This window comes from Antechinus flavipes, chromosome 2, assembly GCF_016432865.1.
Source record: "Antechinus flavipes isolate AdamAnt ecotype Samford, QLD, Australia chromosome 2, AdamAnt_v2, whole genome shotgun sequence".
NCBI lineage: Eukaryota > Metazoa > Chordata > Mammalia > Dasyuromorphia > Dasyuridae > Antechinus > Antechinus flavipes.
The window spans coordinates 245,743,033-245,764,047 of record NC_067399.1 but is presented as its reverse complement, the minus strand read 5'-3'; positions in this window follow the sequence as shown (position 1 = coordinate 245,764,047).

Genomic DNA, 21,015 nt, shown 5'->3' with positions numbered 1-21,015 from the left:
GGTAATGATAATATTTTTACTCTTTCATCTTCCCCTCCAGGCTGAAGGATAATTTATCATGGAAGAAAACAATAGGAAAATGGACTGCATGAAACTGGGTCTCTTTCCTTCAGGATTACCTAATGGGTTAATTGAATTTGTTTAATTGTGGTCATAATAAGAACAAACTACAAGTATTGCATGTCATCCCACTGTACCCTGCTCTACTCAGGACTACTCTAGAGTGCTGTGTCCAATCCTGAGTACTTCATTTGGGAAGAATAGGAAGTTGTATCAAGAAAACAGCTGATGATGAAGGGACTGGAGATCATTGCATAGGAGAACTGATTAAAGGAAATGGAGATGTTTAGTTTAAAGAAGACTTGGGGAATGAGGAGAGTCAGAGATATGATTTCTCCTTTAAGTAATAAGAGGGTTGTCCTATAAAAGGAAACAATCTACCTGGCAATGAAGAAAAGCAGATTTAGATTGGATCTAACAATCAGAAACCTTCCTAACAATCAGAAGCAGACAATAATGAGAGGGGCTGCTTTAGGTATTCAAGAAAAGGTCAGATGGCCAGTTATCAGGATGTTATAGAAAGAGTGTCTCTTCAGGAATGGATTGGAGAAAGTGACCTATGAGGTCCTTTGCAACTCCGTGGAGGAATTAGTCCGTGGTTGGGCCACACTGAAGGGAGGTGACTCCTCAAATGGAAGGGCAGAAAATAGCATCCAGAGAAATTTCACTAATGAGGGTTGTTGGGGAAAATGTCAGCCTAAATAGAGACCTTTCTTTAAAAATATTCTATAGTTCAGAATTTTGAATCTTTATATTGAAGTATGTTATTGTAATAGCTAGAATTTTGCTAGGAAAGTGTTGCTGATACGTGCCTTTCAGGTATTTGCTTTAATGTACAGATAAGAATGGCTTATAATTAGCCTATCAGTCATAAATAAATGATTATCATACTTGAAAAATTTTCTACATTATGATTTAAGAAAAAATGTTTAAACTGCTTATCACTATATTATTCCTCTCTACTTTAGGCCATCTACATAGTTGATATCATGACTTCTATGTTTTATCATACTTGTTATAATTGGGTTAGTTAACCAATCAATCACCATCACCAACATTTATTAAGCACCTACTATGTGTCAGGCATTAGGCTAAATACTGGAGATAGAAATGCCCCAAAATGAAACAATCCCTGCTTTCAAGAAATTCACATTTTATTGTGGAATTATAATTATGGATATACAGAATAAATGCCAACATATACAAAATAGAGGAGAGGGCACTAAGAATTGATGATATTAAGTCATTGTGGAAAAGACACCATTAGAATTATGTCATGGAAGAGAGAGGATTCTATGAAATGGAGGTGAGGTTGGGACATATTCTAGATGTAGTTAATGCAAAAACAAAAATGGGAAACAAGGAATAGAAAAACCAATTGACTAAACTACAGAGTGTGGAAAGAGCAATGAGGCTAGAAAGGTAGGTTGGGAGCAGATTGTTAAGGTCAATAATAATAACGTCAGATGAAAGAGTTTATATTTTATTCCAGAGACAATAAATAGAAAACCACTAAAGTATATTGAGTAGGGAAGTGACAGGGCCAGATCCATGCTTAAGGAAAATCACTTTGACAGCTGTACAGAAGATAGAATAGAATGAGAAGAGCTTCAAGAAAGAAAGACCCATTAGGAGACCAATGCAGGAGTATACATGGAAGGAAACATCAAATAGTTATGTGTCATATTACTAGAGACTTCCTTCCAGATTGATAATGATTCATTAATATTTCTGTGCATTTGTGGAATATTGAACAACCATATTCAAATTATACTATCATCTAATCCTCCACTACCACCATCACTACACAGTGAATTTTAAATATGAGGAAGAAACATCACAGAATGTCAGATTTAAAAAGGATATCAGAATTAAATGTAATTCTTGTATGAAAGAAGAATTTCTCATATTAGTTCCCTGGCAAATAGTCATCAAAATTCTGACTTCCTCCAGTGAAAGGGCATTCTCTGTGTCCTGAGGCATTCCACCTTGGGGCATTGGAACAATTCTCATTGTTAAGAAGTTTGGGGAGGTGCTTTTTTCACCCTTCCTCAACTCCAACATCAAACAAATTTGCCACTACAATTTTCACCCATTATTCCAATTCTCCTTTCTGGGATACTACTAAACAAATATAGTACCATTTCCATAAGACAGCCGATTAAATACATGAAGGCTACTCTACCCTAATTCTTCTCTTCTTCAGACTAAACCTTGCCAGGTCCTTCATACTTAAAAGAAATTCTCTTTTCTCTTACTATTTTGGTTCCTTTCCTTTGGATTCAATCTATTTTTACTAATCGTTCCTAAAATGTGTTGTGCAGAACTGAATATAATTCAGTTCAATAGACATTTACAAAACATTGTTATGTTCAAAGCACCATGTTAACTAGAGTTATACTAGAGTTAAAAAAACAAAAACAAAAACAAAAACAAAAACAATCCCTAATCCTTAAGGAATTTATATTCCATTAGAATCAGAGGACCACAGATTTGTAAGGGATCTATGAAGCCATCTCCTCTTATCTGTACCTGAACAAGAATGCTTTTGCTTAGACTGGTAGTGAAGAGAAGTCTATTTCCTCCTGAGAAAGCTGAGTCTACTTTAAGGAGGTTTAATTATTAGGCAGCATTTTCTTAAACTCAGCCCAAATCTTTTTTTTTTTTTTCTGAAACTTCCAATTGCTTCCAGATCAGGGGATATGAGCAAGTCTAATCTCTCTTGAAGACCATTAGTATATCTCCTTTCCCTGTACTGATCTTTTCTTCTAGCTAATCACCCTTGATTCTTTTAATATATTGTACTGTGATGAAGTGAGCAGAGCATCAGGACTAGAATCACGAAAATCCGAGTTCAAATTTGGGTTCAGGCACATATTATTTGTGAGATCTTGGGCAAGTCACTTAACCCTGTTTATCTCAATTTCTCCATCTATAAATAAGCTAGAGAAAGAATGGCAAATCATTCTAATGTCTTTGGCAGGAAAATCCCAAATGGGGTCATGGAGAGTCTGACATTATTGAAATGACTAAACACAACAACAATAAAATTGTAGCACGATTATTATTTAATTTTTTTACCATCTTGGTTGCTCTCCACTGGACATATTCCAGTTTATTAATATCCTTATTATAATATTGCACCAGATCTTAACATAGTAGTTCAGATGTGATATCATCAGGGAAGCAAACAGAATATAGAATACAGAGGGATAATCATATACTTGTTCTTCTGTGAGCTTCTCAATGCAGGCTAAGATATTATTATCTTTCTTGGCTGACATAATCATACCATTGACTTTAATTGAACTTGCAAATCTTTTTCAGATGAGCTACTATCTAGTCATGCATCTTCCATCTGGTACTCTCAAAATTGAACTCAAGTGTAAGACTTTGCTCTTATTCCTATTATATTTGGTTTTTTAAAATTAGATTTGACCTAAAGTTCTGCTCTGGCAAGATCTTTCCAGATCATGACTATTATCCAGTATATTAAATATCCCTCTGGGCTTTGTATCATCCACAAATCTGATAAGAGTCTTTATTCAGATCTTTGATAAAAATGTTAACAAGGGTAGGGTTGAGCATAGCTCTCTGGGGGCACTCCCATGCCTCTAAATATCTAAGGATATCTCTTTTTTGGGATTGCATTTTTTGGGATGCATAATCATTTAATCAGCTCCAAATTCATCTTATGTGATAGCAAACATCTTTCTATCTCTTTCACAAGAATAACATGAGAGACTTGGTCAGATATGATGTTAAAATATAAGTAAACTCTATCTACATCATTCCTCTCATCTACTGGTACACTAGCTGTCAAAAAAAAAAAAAGAAGAAATTGTCATGATCTATTGTTGATAATGCCATACCAACTCTTGATTATGACTACTTTCTTTTCTCAGCATTCACCTATCAGCTTTAAGGGTATATTCTAGAATTCTGCCAGGATATACAATCAAGATCATTGGGCTATTGTTTGAAGACTTTGTTCTTTTCTTAAAAAGGAGGGGTGGACTATTTTCTCTACTCCAAACCTGTGTTATGTTTCCTATAGTCCATGTTCTATCAAGGGGCTGTGATAGTTGTTCAATAATCCCATCTGCCATTCTCTTCTAGCAGCTGAGGATATAGTTCATGTGGATTAGGTAAATTAGAGTCCTCATGGGCAGTTAGGTTGGGTATCAACTCTCTATTAGCCATATTTGTTTCATCCCTCCAAATCCAAAATAGCCATTACCTTTAGCAAAGACCATAGATGTCAAGTAAGAGTTGAGTAGCTCTACCTCCTCTTGGTCACTAATTATCTATGTTCTGTCTACATGAAGAGCAGATCTATTTCTCCTTCATCTTCTTTTTTTCCCTCAATAAAACTGCTTCTTGCTTGATGGTGCTCTTAACTTTCCTTGCTAACCCCAACTCATTTTGAATTTTAGTACTACTGAAATGTTCCTTCTCCCCCGGCCCCAATAATTTTCAAAGCTTTTTTATATAAAATTTTGAGTTCCACATTCTATTTTTCTCTCCCTCCTTTCCCTCTTCCTTCCCTGAGATGGTAAACAGTCAGATACAATTATACATGTGCAAAAATGTAAACATTTCCATATTAGCTGTTTTGTACAAAAAAGACTCAAATAAAACAAAAAGAATTAAAGTGGAAAAATATCTTCAGTCTGTAGTCAAACTATATCCATTCTTTTCTCTGAAGGCAAATGCTGTGCTTCATCATTAGTCCTTTGGATTGCTTTGGATCATTGTATTTCTGAGAATAACTAAGGCATCCATAATTCTTCATCAAACAACATTGCTGTTACTGTGTACAATGCTCTTTTAATTCTGTTCACCTCTTTATGCATCAGTTCATGTAAGTATTTTCAGGTTTTTCTAAAATCACCTTGTTTGTCATTTCTTATAGCACAATAATATTCCATTATAATCATATACCACAGTTTGTTTAACCATTTCCCAAATGCATCCCTTCAATTTCCAATTCTTAGCCCCAACCAAAAAAAAAAAAACTGCTATAAATTTTTTCTGTATAAATAGATCCTTTTGGACATCCCTGGGATATAGACCTAATAGTGGTATTGCTGGATCAAAGGGTATACACAGTTTTATAGTCTTTTGGTATAGATTTCAAATTGCTCTTCAGATTGGTTGTGTCAGTTTACAAGTCTACTGGCAGGGCATTAGTGTTCCAGCTTTCTAATACCTCCTCCAACATCCAACATTTTTATTTTTGTCATTTTTAACCAGTCTCATAGATATGAGGTGATACCTCAGAGTTGCTTTAATTTTCATTCCTCTAATCAATAGTGATTTAGAACATTTTTTTCATATGAATAGGTAGCTTTCATTTCTTTGAAAATTACCTGTTTATATCCTTTGATTATTTATCAATTGGGTAATGACTTGCATTTTTATAAATTTGACCTTATCTTGGAATACAGTATGACATCTTAGTCTATATCTAATTTCTATCATAATGTTTTCTAGTTTTGCCAACAGTTTTTGTCAAATAATGAATTTTCATTCCAAAAGCTTAGATCTTTGGGTTTATCACATACTATATCTGTAGGGTAATTTACTATAATGTAATTTATGCCTAATCTATTCCACTAATTCATCACTCTATTAATTAGCTAGTATTAAATTGTTTTGATAATTATCAATTTGTAATATAGTTTCATATCTGGTATGGCTACAATACCTTTATTCACTTTTTTCATTGATTTTCTTGATATCCTTGAGCTTTTGTTCTTTCATATTAATTTTGTTATTATTTTTTCTAGTTCTATGAAATATTTTAGTAGTTTAATTGATATAGAACTGAATAAATAGATTAATTTTGGAATTTTATTTTTATTATTAATTTCTTTTTCTTCTCTTATTGCTATAAGTAACTTTTGTAGTATGATATTAAATAATAAAATTTTGCTTCACCCCGATTGTATTGGGAAGGCTATTAGCTTATTCTGATTATAGATAATGCTTTCTGGTAGTTTTAGATAAATATTACTTAGCATTTTAAGGTGAGCTCTATTTATTCCTATGCTCCCTAGCATTTTTAACAGGAATGGGTTTGTCAAAGGTTTTTTCTCCACTTACTGAGATAATCATATGACTTCTGTTAGTTTTTATATTGATATAGTCAATTATGCTGATAGTTTTCCTAATATTAAACTAGTCTTGCATTTCTGATATAAATCTCACCTACCCATAGTGTATGATCCTTGTAATATATAGTTGTAATTTCTTTGTTAGTTCTTTATTTGAAATTTTTGCATCAAAGTTCATTAGCAAAGTTGGACTATAATTTTCTTTCTCTGTTTTGGCCCTTCCCAGTTTAGGTATCATTAAAATCATTCTTTTAAAAAAGTTTTACGGTTGTGTTTTATTTTTATATGACCAACATTTATAAATTAATCTCATATGTTAGAAGTCTCATGTAAAAAAGTGAAACTAATATTACAATTACTTGACCTGAAAGTGCATATAATATTTCACATTAATATCTCACATGCTTTTTCTATTTAAAAATGATTAAAACAAATCTATTTCCTTTCTTTCATATTCTTGGATCATACATCTATTGTGAAAATTTGTTTTGCTTGTCTATGCATATGAGTTACAAGACATTTGTTTTTTATTTTCTTTTTACCCAATGGGATGTGGGGGGGAGATATGAAAGAAAGGAATATACATGTATATTCTTATTGACTCCAACATGGCTTTTAGAAAAGTCCTTTTTGCTATATTCACCTTATGTTATTTATCCCATTTCCATTTTCTATACCAATCTCTTTGGGTGTATGTGTGTAAAAATTTGTTCTTCCCCCCCAAAAAAGTTTGTTTTTATCTTCAGTTTCACATTCTCTCTTTCCCTCCATTCCTTCCCCATCCATTGATGAAGCAAGAAATGTGATATTTATTATACATATAAAGAAATTGAAACATTTCTGCTTTAGTAGAAAAAAAAAACAAGAAAAATAAAAGGAAAAGATGTTTCAAATTGCACTCTGAGTCTACCAGTTCTCTATCTGGAGTTGTGTGTCTTTTAAAATTTTAATTTGGTTAATGAGTTCATATCAGTTATCTTAACCTGTTCTGTCTTTTCATTCTCGCAGGAATTACTTGTGTTCATATCATCAGAATTTAATTCTCGAGAGCATCTTTCTTGGGATGTCTTCCCCTTTGGAATTTTAGGTTATGACAACCTATCTATCCTTTTGCTGAAGTCTGAATGTCATTCTCTCAAATTCCAAGGTTCCGCCTTTCCCTATCTAGCATTTTCTCCTAAGATTTTCTGTTTTGTTCTTTATCAAACTTCCTTATTTTTTGTCAGAATAATGTCCATCCCACATGTGCAAAAATGTTAGTAGGTGCCCTTTTTGTAGTGGCAAGGAATTGGAAATTGAGTGGATGTCTATTATTTGGAGAATGGCTGAATAAGTTATGATATATGAAAATTATGGGATATTATTATTCTGTAAGAAATGATGAGCAGGATGACTTCAGAAAAGCTTGGAAACACTTACATGAACTGATACTATGTGAAGCGAGCAGAAGCAAGAGAATATTGTACACAGAAACAAGATTGTGTGATGATCAATTGTCATGAACTTGGCTGTTTTCAACAATGAGATGATTCAAGGCAATTCCAATAGACTTGTGATGGAAAGTAGCATGCACATCCAGAAAGAGAACTTTGGAGACTCAATGTGGATCAAAGCATAGTATTTTCACCTTTGTTGCTGTTTGCTTGAGGTTTTTTTTTTTCCTTTCTCATGTTTTTTTTTCCCCTTTTGATCTGATTTGTTTTTTGCACAGTATGACAAATATGTAAATATGTTTAGAAGAATTGCACATGTTTAATCTATATAAGATTGCTTGTTCTTTTGGGAAAAAAGGAAGGGGGAGGAAAAGTAGAAAAATCTGGAACACAAGATTTTGCAAAGGTGAATATTGAAAACTATCTCTCCATGTATTTGGAAAAATAAAATATCATTAAAATAATAAAAAAAGAATAAGGTTCAGGATAGCAGTTATCCTTGTTCCTTCTTAAACATTTTAAAAGATGAAATAATCATTAAGACAATTCACAAATTTATAATCTGTTTCTCCAGCTCATTACATATTTTTTTCTTCTGGTTAGATGATCTATAGTATACTTCCATCACAATATTGCTTCTTTATCTACCTCTATTGATTTTCACCCAGATTACATTCCTTTGAGTATTATAACTAATAAGAATCTGCTATTAGTTCTGATATACTATATCTATAACATTCTCAAACTATAATCATATAGTAACCATCCAGAACAAAAGGAAGGAGGCTGGTGGAAATCAACAAGTTGTGCTAGATAAAATTTATAAAAGAGAAGTAAGCCCTTAGAGAATCCATAATGATCACTCAGTTTATTTAGAACACAGAGATTACAATCCTGGACATTTTAACCTTTTGGGGGGAGTATTGGCAAGATATGAATCACTGAGGATTTGCTGGGTGGCACTGGAGCTGAATTTTCTTGGAAATGGAACACAGACTGTAATGCACGATTGTTACTGCCAATATTTTATAGAATTTAGTGCTGAAATTGAGTTGATGGATAATCCATTATTATTGTTGTTGTTCACTCATTTCAGTTGTGTCTGATTCTTTGTGACTCCCCCCCCCTTATTTTTTTGGCAAAGAAAATAAAATGCTTTGCAACAGAGGCAGATAAAGTTAACTACCTTGCTCAGGGTCATACAGCTAGGGTTTGAGGCTAGATTTGAACTCAGGAAGATAGATGAATCTTCCTGATCCTAGGCCCAGTACTCTATATACTGCATCACCTTTCTGTTCTTGAGTGTTCTTGACACTTTTACCTTTCTTTATAACTCCAATACTTAGCACAGGATGCAAAATAGTATCTATTTAATAAATATTTGATTATTGACTGCTGAATTTCTCTCATACTTTTGGTTCTATATTTAAAGTTTTTGACTCTTACCAATTTTGCAACTCTTTTCCCCCTCCTCACTACTCTCTCTCTTATTCTTTTTTAATATATTATTTTATTAAATATTTTACAGTTACATGTAAAAATAACTTTTAACATTTATTTAAAAAATTTTTGAGTTCCAAATTTTCTCCTTCTCTCCTGCCCGTCCCCTTACCCATTTCTCCCTCATTTTCAGTCTTGCTTTGCTTATTTTCTTGTCTTCTCCATTTTGGGTATGGGTATAAAGGTCTATGTTCAATAGTTTCTCTCCTCTTACCTCCCCTACAAATGACCCATTGGTTTATGTTCCAGCTCAATAAATGCAAATAAAATAAACTATGTAGCACTTAGAAACTCACACAATACTCTAGATGAAATCTAACCAGGGCAAAGTACAGAGAGACAATTGCTTAGTTTACTGATAAAATAAAATAAAGAAGGCACTATTAAAATAAATATATACAGAGCAATACAGTGGGGTTTTGTAATTACAGTTAGATTACTATCATAAAGTAAGTCTGGGTTGGTGGCCAGGTCAAACTCAAATCAACCTGTACCTTTTTTGATCTTGAATTTCCTTTTACACTGTTGGGCCATTAACTTTAGTTTCTTACCTTTGGCTGTTTTAGAAGACACACACATTTCAGAGTTATTTTCTGCAACTTTTTGAGACCTGTTATTGCTATATAAAGCTTAACACCATAAATAACTGGATCATTCACCAAATTCTTTATAATCTGGTCACCATGGGAGCTGAACCAGCTGTGGCAATATCTTGTTTAGATTATCCAGGTTTCAAGATTCTCAGTATCCATATAATTTTCTTTTCTCTTTAAAGGGTCATCTAAATTGAATTGCAAAGAACCTCAGTGGTCCTCAGATTCAACTTTAAACAGATAGCATCACCATTAAATAATCATCCAGTCTATGCTAGAAGACAATCATTGATGGATAATTTACTCTCTTCCAAGGTAGCCTATTCCACTTTCAGAAAGCTCTAATATTTAGGGAGTTTTTCCTTCTCAGTAAGTCAATAACTGACTACAACTTCTAGTCACTATACCTATTTTTATTCTCCAGGATTAATCAGAACAAGTCCAATTTCTCTCTTGCACATTGTAGACTTCAAATACTTGAACACAGCTATGATGGGCTTCTAAAGTCTTTTTATCCAAGGCTTAAACATCTCTAGAAATTTCAACTAATACTTATATACCATGTTTTTGACAATTTTCATCATCCTAGTCAGTTTGTTTGACTAGATAAAAGAGGCAATTTTTGCTTCATTTCTTACCTAGCCTTAATCATTGAATGGGTATTGCATCAAATAAGCTGAGAACTGGGAAAGACCTTAGCTTAAAATGGCCAAGATCTCCTACTGCATCTGGGGCCATCTCCAGTTTTACTGATCTATATTTTGCTACTGGACCTAGATAATTTCAGAATGAGATTGATAACATTGTACAGCTCTACCTTACTTAAAGATCAATTCACTTTCAAATTAAGACATCACCTTCCTGATGTCATTAAGAATGAAGAACAAACAATGACAACACTACTTTGTGTTCTAGGTGCTAAAATATATAAATTTTTAAAAAGCTGTCCAACAGCCCTCTTTGTAGTGACCAGAAACTGGAAACTGAGTGGATGCCCAGGAGAATGGATGAATAAATTGTGGTATATGAATATTATGGAGTATTATTGTTCTATAAGAAATGACCAGCAGGAGGATTTCAGAAAGGCCTGGAGAGATTTACATGAACTGCTGCTGAGTGAAATGAGCAGGACCAGAAGATCATTATATACTTCAACAACAATACCACATGATGATCAATTCTGATGGACATGGCCATCTTCAACAATGAGATGAACCAAATCAGTTCCAATAGAACAGTAATGAATTGAACCAGCTACACCCAGGGAAAGAACTCTGGGAGATGACTAAGAACCACTACATACAATTCCCAATCCCTCTAGTTTTGTCTGCCTGCATTTTTGATTTCCTCCACAGACTAATTGTACACTATTTCAAAGTCCGATTCTTTTTGTACAGCAAAATAACTGTTTGGACATGTATACATATATTGTATTTAATTTATACTTTAACATATTTAACATGTATTGGTCAACCTGCCATCTGGGGAAAGGGATGGGGAGAAGGAGGGAATAAGTTAGAACAAAAGGTTTTGCAATTGTCAATGCTGAAAAATTATCCATGCATATGGACATTGTAAATAAAAAGCTATAATAGTAATAAAAAAAAGAATCAAGGGGGAAAAAAGCTGCCCAAGACTTCAAGAGGTTACATTCCATAGGAGGAAGAAGAGAAGTGATTGTATAAGTAAATATAAATTTTATACCAAGTAAATAAAAAGTTATTCTTTTGGAGAGAGAGAAGAGAGTATATTAACTGTAGGAGAAAGCAGGATTGGTCTCATGTAAGAGGTGAAGTTTAAACTAAACTTTGAGGTAAAGTGAGGTTTCCAAGAGATAGAAATGAGGAGGGCATATTTTCAGTATTTTCCATGAATGTGAGATAGCCTTTACAATAGGAGAAAGATAAGAGGAGATGGAACATTGTGGGTGAGGAAAAGTAAGCAAACTTATTTGACTGGATCATTGAGTGTGTGATGGGAAATGATATGTCATAAGCCTAGAAAGGTAGATTGAAGCCAGATTATAAAGAGCTTTAATGCCCATCAGAAGAGTTTGTGTTTTATACTTGAGGAAATACAGAACTAGTGGAGCTATTTTAGCTCCACATTTGCAGAAGACTGCCATGATCAGACCTTCATTCTAGGAGTAGCAATTTGGCAGTTGTGTGAAGAATATATTGGAGAGGGAAAGAGACTTGAAACAGAGAGGCTAATTAAAAGACTGTTCTAATAGCCTGGCCAACAGGAGATAAGGACTTGAACTAATTTAGTAGATGAATAAATGGAGAGATGGGGATGGAAGCAAGAAATATGTTGGAAGCAGAATTTTCAAGTCTTGGCAAATGATTAGATTTGGTGACAGAGACTAAGAAGTCAAGGAAAACTCTGAAGTCAACTGAAAGCATGGTACTCTCAACTGAAGTAGGGATATGGGGGGAAATAATGGATAAGAAAGGGATAAAATTTTGGACTGTTAAGGGGAAAGACTAGGGTAATAATCTGACAAAGGAGACTGAATAATAGCCAAAAAGATAGGAAGTAAAAGCAGAGAGCAGAAGTAACAAAACCCAGATAGGAAAGAGAAGTCAGAAGAATATGGGGCTCAGTGGTATCAAATGCTCCAAAGGGATCATGAAGGATGAAGAGTGAGGAATCATTCTGCTGATTTATAATGGATTAGAAATCCACTAAAGGTCACCCATCATTTTTACATAAATTGTTGACTAACCCACATCTGTCCCATTCTATATTTGTTCACTTGCGTTTGGGGACCCAAACAGAGGATCCTGTATTTATTCTTTATAAATGTTCTCTTGCTAGATCTGGCCCATTGTTCTTGATGCTTTGGTTTCCAGTTAATGCTAAATTCCTGGCCTCTGAAAGTCTCTCAGCAAAGGGTGGGTGTTAAGGAACAAGTCAATTCTCTGAGAGCCTCCACAGCTGTGGATCATAGCATCTGAAGGCGTTGCAGGGCAGCTTTGGCTGACACAGGTGTTGCAGACTGGGAATGAGATCAATTGGAGGCAGAGGGAAGAGGAGAGAGGTTAGACAATGCAATGGCTTCTCAGTCTCCTTGTATCATCCTCTCACAAGAGGAGGTCCATTCTGCAGGTCTGAGTTGGCTCTCCAGCAGTCACTGTCAGGTGGCTCCCGTGTATTCCAACAGGTGGATGGATGCCTCTGTATTTCCAGCACTTGGCAGAGTGCCAGACATGTAGTAACTGACAGTTGACTTCCTGGATGATCTCTTCTCAGGGATGCCATAGAGGTAATCCACACTTGGATATGTTTTGGACTACATAGTGTTTGTGGTGCATTCCTTTTCCATACTCATTCATGGATTTATTGTGGAATTATGATTCTATGAAGTAGGTTTATCCCAACCCTTCTTGGACCTAGCTATGTTTTCCCACCAGGAAGGTGGGGGCTCCGAGCCTCTCCACCCCAACAATCTGGAATGTCTTTTTTATTGCTGCTTACATAGAAGAGGAGGAGGAGGTTGGAAGAAGCGTGGGAAGAGAAACACATTATTCTAAACCCAGGTGGTGAGGGCTTCAAGGGAAAAACTGGGTTATTTGTCCTTCAGAAGCAAAAGCTGGTGGGTTGACAATGCCACAAGCATCAGCAGGATATGCCCCATGTGGCCAGATGGTGGCTGAGCTCCCAAGCAGGGAAAGGGACTTGGTTTCAGTAAATAGTGCAGTCGAAGGCTCCTCAGGCTGAGGGGCAGTGGGAGGGGCTGTCCTTTTCCGTATTGTTTCTCCCATGGATGTTTAGATATGAGTTGGAGTCCAGGAAAGGACTGCGGAGAGCAGCCACACCATTGTTATTTCAGCTGGAGGGGTGAGGAGAAATGCCTAGTTAAAAGGATTGGAGGGAGCATAGTAGTAAGAAACTGCTCAGTACAAATGGTTCTAATGGGGGGGTCCTTTATTCTAAAACTGAGGCTTTGTCTCTCCCCTGGTTCATCAGCAGGCTGAGATTGGAGAACGGAGCCCTCCAGTACCACCTGACTTACACATGGCTTTGAGAGGAGAAGGCGAGCTAAGGGGGCTGAGTCAGGAAAGCTAGGCGGACGTGAGTCAGTGGTGGATGCTTTCAAAAGGAGAATCTACTAATTAACAGACGTAGCACAAGTGGGTGAGATTCTGGGGCCTGAATCATCCAGAGGCAAACTGGAAGTACTTAAGTAAATGGTGGAGTGAATGGAACTTTTGCCATGGAGTCAGGGAGACGAGTTCAATTCAGACTCTGACGTTTACTAGATGTGTGACTCTGGTCAATTCAATTTATCTCAGACTCAGTTTTTTTTAACTGTAGGAATATTTCTTCAAATGAAGGTAACAATAGCGTTCACCTCACAAGGTTGTTGTGAGGATAAAAGAAGTAGTACATACATATGCTAGCTATTATTATCTGGTGCTTAATGGCAGTGTTGGAGCAGCATATAGTAGGCACTTAATAAATGCTTGTTGACTAAGTATTAATGAGTCCTAAAAAGTGGTAAGAGAAAAATGAGAGAGAGACAGACATAGACACACAGAAAAAGAAAGAGAGAAAGAGAAGAGGGGAGAGGGAGAGAGAGAACAAGAAACTTTTTAGATGAGTAAAAATGAGACATGATAGCTGTTTTACAATATTTGAAGGACTCTTTGTAGGGACAGAGACTAAGAATTTTTCCACATAGTTCCAAAGGGTAGAACTGAGAGCAAGAGTGAAAGTTACACTGAAGAAAATTTAGGTTTCCTAAAAGTAAAAACATCCTACCAGATAGCAGCATCCAAAAATAGAATGGAGTTCCTTGGGAAACCGATAAACAGGCATCTATTAAGCATCTACTGTGTTTTAGGCATAATGCTAGGTTTTAGAGATGTGCAGACTCAAATGAAAAAATCCCAGAGCTCAAGGACCTTCTAGTTGATCAATAATGTGGCCTTCCTTAGGGGAGATTTTCCTTAATAGACTTCTTGGAGATGTACAGTTAGGTCCTAGTTAGACTACATGACTTTCAAAAGACTTTTCAAGATGAAGATTCTATGATTTGGTAACAGTTAGGAGAGAAGAAGCAGAGACAGAGAGGAGAAAGTAAAATGAGAATCTGTATTGGAAAGAACCATAAATGTCATCTAGTAAAAGCGCCATGTGCTTTAGCAGGAAGCTCTACCATAGAATCTCACACAAAATGTTGTCCAGCTTCATTCAAAGCATACTGGTGACAGGGGAGGCCTTACAGTGTTTATTCACCTGAAGTCCCTTTTATTATTATCCTATTTATTGGATCCAAAGGAGGCCTTAGAAATCAAATAGACTAATACCCTCATTTTATAGAAGTGTAAGGAAAGAACAAAGTAGAAGAAGAAAGAAAGGAGGAAAGAAGGAGAGGAAGGGAGAAAAAATATGATTAGACATAACAGGATCAGAGGCATAAATGCACAAGGAAAAAAGGAAACAGAGCTGAGGACACAGAAAGACAGGCATGAGACATGGAGAATGGGGAGAAGAGAGGGAGAGTATAAGAAGATAGGTAGAAGGGAAAAAAAAGAGAAAGAGAGAGAGAAGTGGAGAAAGAAAGTGCTAAAAGAAGACTAAAACCAAGAGTGGGGGAGAAAATAGGAGGGAGAAGGGAGAGGGTAGATCTGAGACATAATCTACAAGGTGATTGTCACTGAAAGGTCATTCTGAAATGCCAAACCTTCTTTAATGAAGGAGAAAGGTCTTCACTAAGGAAGGCTGAGCCTTACTGCTTTATGCAATATATTTGAGCAGATATTTCTAACCATAGGTTCCTAAGATTTAGAGCTGAAAGGGATTTTACAAGTTGACTTGCCCAATCCTTTCATTGCATTGAAGAGGAAACTAAGGGGGAAAGGGAACAAGCATTTATTAAGCATCTATGCTAAGAGTTTTACAAATATTATTTCATTTGATTTTCATAATAACCTGGAAGGTTAATGTCATCATTATTCCCATTTGGAGGTCAGAGAAACCAAGCTAGAGAGAGATTAAGTGATTTGTCCAGAATCATACAAGTGTCTGGGACTGAATTTGAACTCGTTTTCTTGACTTCATCCCCTGAATTATCCAAATGTTTCACCTAAAGGAAGCCCCAGGAATAAAAGGACCTCTCCCTCTGCATCTAATGCCTTCTCTACTATACCATGCTGCCACCAGTGGTACTTGCTACTATCCTTCCTCCCTCTTTTTCTGATCCGTGCCCCCTCGGCCCCCTTTCAACCTGAGATCACAGTAGCCCACAGATGAGCTCTGAGCTTACGATCTGAAGTGATTCCCTGCTACTGGCTAAGGCACACTCACTTGGACGGAGCAGGAAGGACGGGACCCTGGGTGTTGCTCTCCCATCTGTTGCCTCGGTTCTGAGTAGTACATCCTTGCCATCAGTGAGTGAGTAAGCTTCCAAACTTCGGATTCACGTCAGCAGGAGGACCAGTTACAGATGTCAAATGTCTACCCCACATGCAGTTAGCATAAGACTATTTAGGTACAATTTAGCAAAGCCTAGTCATCCTGCAGACATAAACATTTTAATCTGAGAGACAATTTATTCAAACAATTTGACAATGTTCACACATGCCAAACAGATGGGCCGGGGAGGGGTGGTGGAAGCAGAGGGGGAAGGGGGAGGAGGGTGACAGCATATGCATACATGGGGGATATAGATCCTTAAAATGGGGAAAAATTTACCTATTGGAAGTCAAGAGACCTGGGTTCAAGTCTTCATTCTTCCTTTAGAGCACCAAGGAGAGCTCCAACCCCACCACCATTAAAGATCCCTGACAAACCCAAGTCTTTTCAACAATGAGGTGATTCAGGCCAGTTCCAATGGACTTGTGATGGAGAGAGCCATCTGCATGGCAAGAGGACTGGGGGGATTGAGTGTGGACAACAATATAGTATTTTCATCTTTTTGTTGTTGTTTGCTTGCATTTTGTTTTCTTTCTCAATTTTCCCCCTTTTAATCTAATTTTCTTGTGCAGCATGATAAATATGCTAAATATGAATAGAAGAATTGCACATGTTTAACATATATTGGATTACTTGTCTTAGAGAGGGGATGGGGGAAGGGAGGGAGAAAAAATTGGAACACAAGGTTTTTCAAGAGTAAATGTTGAAAACTATGCATATATTTTTTGGGGGGAAAGCTTTAAAAAAAAAAAAAAGCATGAGGTATTTCCCCATGATCCCATTATTTCCCTGGATCTTCAAGGAAAAATAGATCATTGTGATAACCTCCAAAATTCAGTTTGTCAGGAAACTGGAGGGTAAACTCAATGGTGTGGGACTGGCTGTACAAATCACACTGACTAACTTTCCTTTATCTAGCTTAGCATTTGGGGCAACTATTTAACAGAAGCAACCCCCTTCAGAGGCTCACCTGACTAAAGTGAGGGCAATCACTATCTTGTGCCTGACCCTTCTGAATGCTATTGTGTGCCTCTGCATTTCAATAGGGCTTGCTTATGTGGGACCTGAGCTAGAATCATTCCCTTCTATGTGTCATGGTTTTTAGACTGCAATCTCTTCCCAATTTATCTCTGAACTTTATTTCCAGTCACCCCCTCCACCTACAATAAGCAGAATGGTTTTGCAATTTAATTTAATCACCCACTGAGTTTCCAAAATTAATTTCCTGTTAGGAATAAATATTGTACTATGAAATATAAATCAGACCAGGCAGTAATTTACAATGAACCCGTAAATTAAAATTTAGAGTGAATTCTATGCAACAGATATAGATATAGAAGCACTTAGAGTCTCCTCCAGATTGAATCATCAGTGGCCACTTAGAAAGGTTGCCAGATCTGAATGGACATACCATTAATAATGACGTCCATCAACTTTGATAACTCAAGTCCAAAAATATCTAATTTTCCTTCCTGAGATGCTTTTTTAAAAGGATCCAAAGCCTTTCCTGTGGGAGTGAAGAACTTACTCATTCACTCATTCAGTCATAGATATCTTCTGAGTTCCTATAGTGTGCAAGGCACCCAACCATAAACAATGAGAATGTCCAGAATTCAGAAGAAAGATTAAGCCCCAACCCAGGTATCCATTTATTCATTTGCCGATTCAAAAAACATTCCTCTTTGCCTCTACCCCCAAAATTGCCACATTTCTTAGTTCATGAGAAATGTCCAGCAAATAAAACCAATTCCTTGCCCTTAAAGAGCTTCTAGTTTGATAATTAAGCTACAATACAATTATCCTACAATAAATACCATGCCATAGGAGAGATAGGCAAAATCATTTGAGATTCTAAATGAGAAAGATCTTAATTCTTAGTAAAGTTCTACTGCTAAATGGGGAGAAACCATTAGGTACAGATTATCTCCTCAAGTGGAACATTTGGTCTTATTACAGACTACTTTTAAACCCTATTGATTGTGCCCAGACTCCTGAGTAGCATATCATCTTAACCATAGATAGCTGAGGGAAAGAGACACATAATCTGACTGCTTCCCACAGTATGCACATCAACACATTACTGACATGCACCACGGAGAGATCCAACCCCACCACCATTAAATTTCCCTGCCAAACCCAAGTCTTACTTCCTCCCTTTTTGCTTTTTATTTTGCATACACTTTCATAAAATGCAAATGAACTGGCATATAGGTACAAGTTCTGCTTCTTCCTGCTTAAAGTGACCCTTGAACACAGTTCCAGAGTGAAATAAAGGCTGCTGTATTCCCCAAGATCCTGATAATCATTCTTCTCTTGTTATTCTGATAATTCAACCGCATTGCCTTATCCAAAGTGCTAACATATCTCTTATATCTCTGGTCAAGAATCTCTGCTTGAATATCAACTGAAATTCCAGACTTTTTCAGGAATCTTTCTAATCCAGTGGAACTTCTGGGTCTAACTCTGAGAGTCACACTTTAAGAAGGACACTGACAATTTGGAGTTTGTTTAGCAGGGAACAGAGACTAAAAAAATACTGAAAATATTTAGCTCAGAAGAGAAAAGATTTGGAGGGAATATACTCTCTGTCTTCAAATATCTGAAAGTCTATCATGTGGAAGACAAATTAGACCTCCATGCCTCCAATAGTTCCCTATTGCAATCCATCCTTTCAGCCACCAAAGTGATTTTCCTAAAGAAGTCTGAGCATGTCACTCCACCCTACTCAATAAACTTCAGTGGCTCTCTATTGCCTCCAAGATCAAATATCCGCAGCTCTTCATAACCTAGCCCCTCCTACTTTTCCAATGTTTTCTTGTCTTAATCTCTGCCACTCTTCAATCCACTAATACTAGCTTCCTGGTTGTTTTATGAACAACACTCCATCTCTCAGCATTTTCTCTGGATATCCTTCATGATTAAAATATCTTCTTCTTAACTCTGACTACTGACTTCCCTGACTTCCTTTAAGTCCTAACTAAAATCTCATGTCCTACAGAAAGCATTTCCCGGTCCTTCTTAATTCTAATGCCATCTATCTGTTCATTATTTCCTATACATATATTGCATTTATATATTTTATTTTTGTCTCCCCAGTTTGATTGCAAACTCCATGAGAGCAAGAACTATTTTTGCCATTTTTTGCCTTTTTTTTTTTTTTTTTTGGTATTCCTAGCACTTAGCACAGTGCTTGACATACCATAGATGCTTTATAAATGTTTATTGATTAATTGATTTTCACCAGAGGAAAGGACTGAGTGAAACAACTAAAAGTTGCAGGGGGACAGATTTCCACTTAACAGAAGGAAAAACTGTCTAATAATTAAAATTCCAGAAATGGAATGCTTTGTTTTGGAAGATAGTGAGTTCTTCATCACTAGAAGCCACATAGAATCCAGATGCAATAGAAAGAAGTCCTCTTTTAGGATATGGATTGGTTTAGATGACATCTGAGGCTCGTTTCAACTCTTGAAATTTATGAGTCTAGATAAAGAGTAATGTATTAAATAATAACTCATGGTTTGAGGGTCATGTTTTGGGATCATTTTTGTGTCAGTTGTTTCTAAAGTAACTATCTCCATTCTCATTCTATTCTACCCTACAAGTGCCATTTTTCATTGAAAGTTCCCCAGCCAGGGAGATCATGGTCCTTGCTACAGAGACAGAGTCCTCAGCAATATGGGCTAAGATATAGGGATCCTATCTCTTGAATAGGTCAAAGGATCTCACAAAATGCATTTGACCCTAAGGATTTAGTGACAGATTGTATTTCCCCATGGAGTCACTTACTGAGTTGTCAGTGCCTGTGATGATTGATGGCAAGCAGGAGACCTCTGTGTTCCAGCCGTGGGAGAGCACCAGGGCAGTGACCCATGTGGCACATGCCACATGGCAGACAGACTTCGCAATACAATCAAACCCTCCCATGTTAATTTATAAGTTTGACAGCCAGCCTCCTCCAGCTTCGGATTTCCTACATTCCTGAAATGCAATCTCTGTTTTCATCATTTTTATATTCCCTGATGGTAGAGATCAGTGGCCAGACAAAGAAATAAGGTGTAACCTGATGGTATGATTGAGGAAGAAGAGCCCTAAAGTTATAAAATACCCCTACTGGTATCCTCTTGTCATTTAAGAAATGCCTCATGTCTTTGGAGTTAAGGCAAATTCTCCTGCTGGAATGGAGAAACATCAGGTGGCTGCTAGAGAATCAGCCATGGAAGCTGGATCACCTGTATTCAAGTCTGGCTATTGTATTTGCTAACTGAGAGATGGAGCAAATCACAGCCTCTCATTGCAGCCAAGAAATGTCTAAGATTATAAGTTGCAAACGAGTTATCAATCAGCATCAGTGAAGAGAATTTCTTTACAGAGTTTCTTGCACTGATAAAATAACAAGTCTAGACAACAGTTCCCCTCCAACAATCAAAAATCAACAGAAATTCCTCTGGGTCTTATTGGTCACTAACACTTTGGCTTTCATACATTTCCCAGGGAGCAGATTTTTTTTTATTATTATCATAACTTTTTATTGACAGAACCCATGCCTGGGTATTTTTTACAACATTATCCCTTGCACTCACTTCTGTTCTGACTTTTTCCTTCCCTCCCTCCCCTAGATGGCAGGCAGAATTATACATGTTAAATATGTTATAGTGTATCCTAGATACAATACATGTGAGCAGAACCAAACAGTTCTCTTGTTGCACAGGGAGAATTGGATTCAGAAGGTATAAATAATCCGGGAAGAAAGACAAAAATACAAACAGTTCACACTCATTTCCCAGTGTTCTTTCTTTGGGTGTAGTTGATTCTGTCCATCATTGATCATTTGGAACTGAATTAGATCTTCTCTTTGTCGAAGAAATCCACTTCCATCAGAAAACA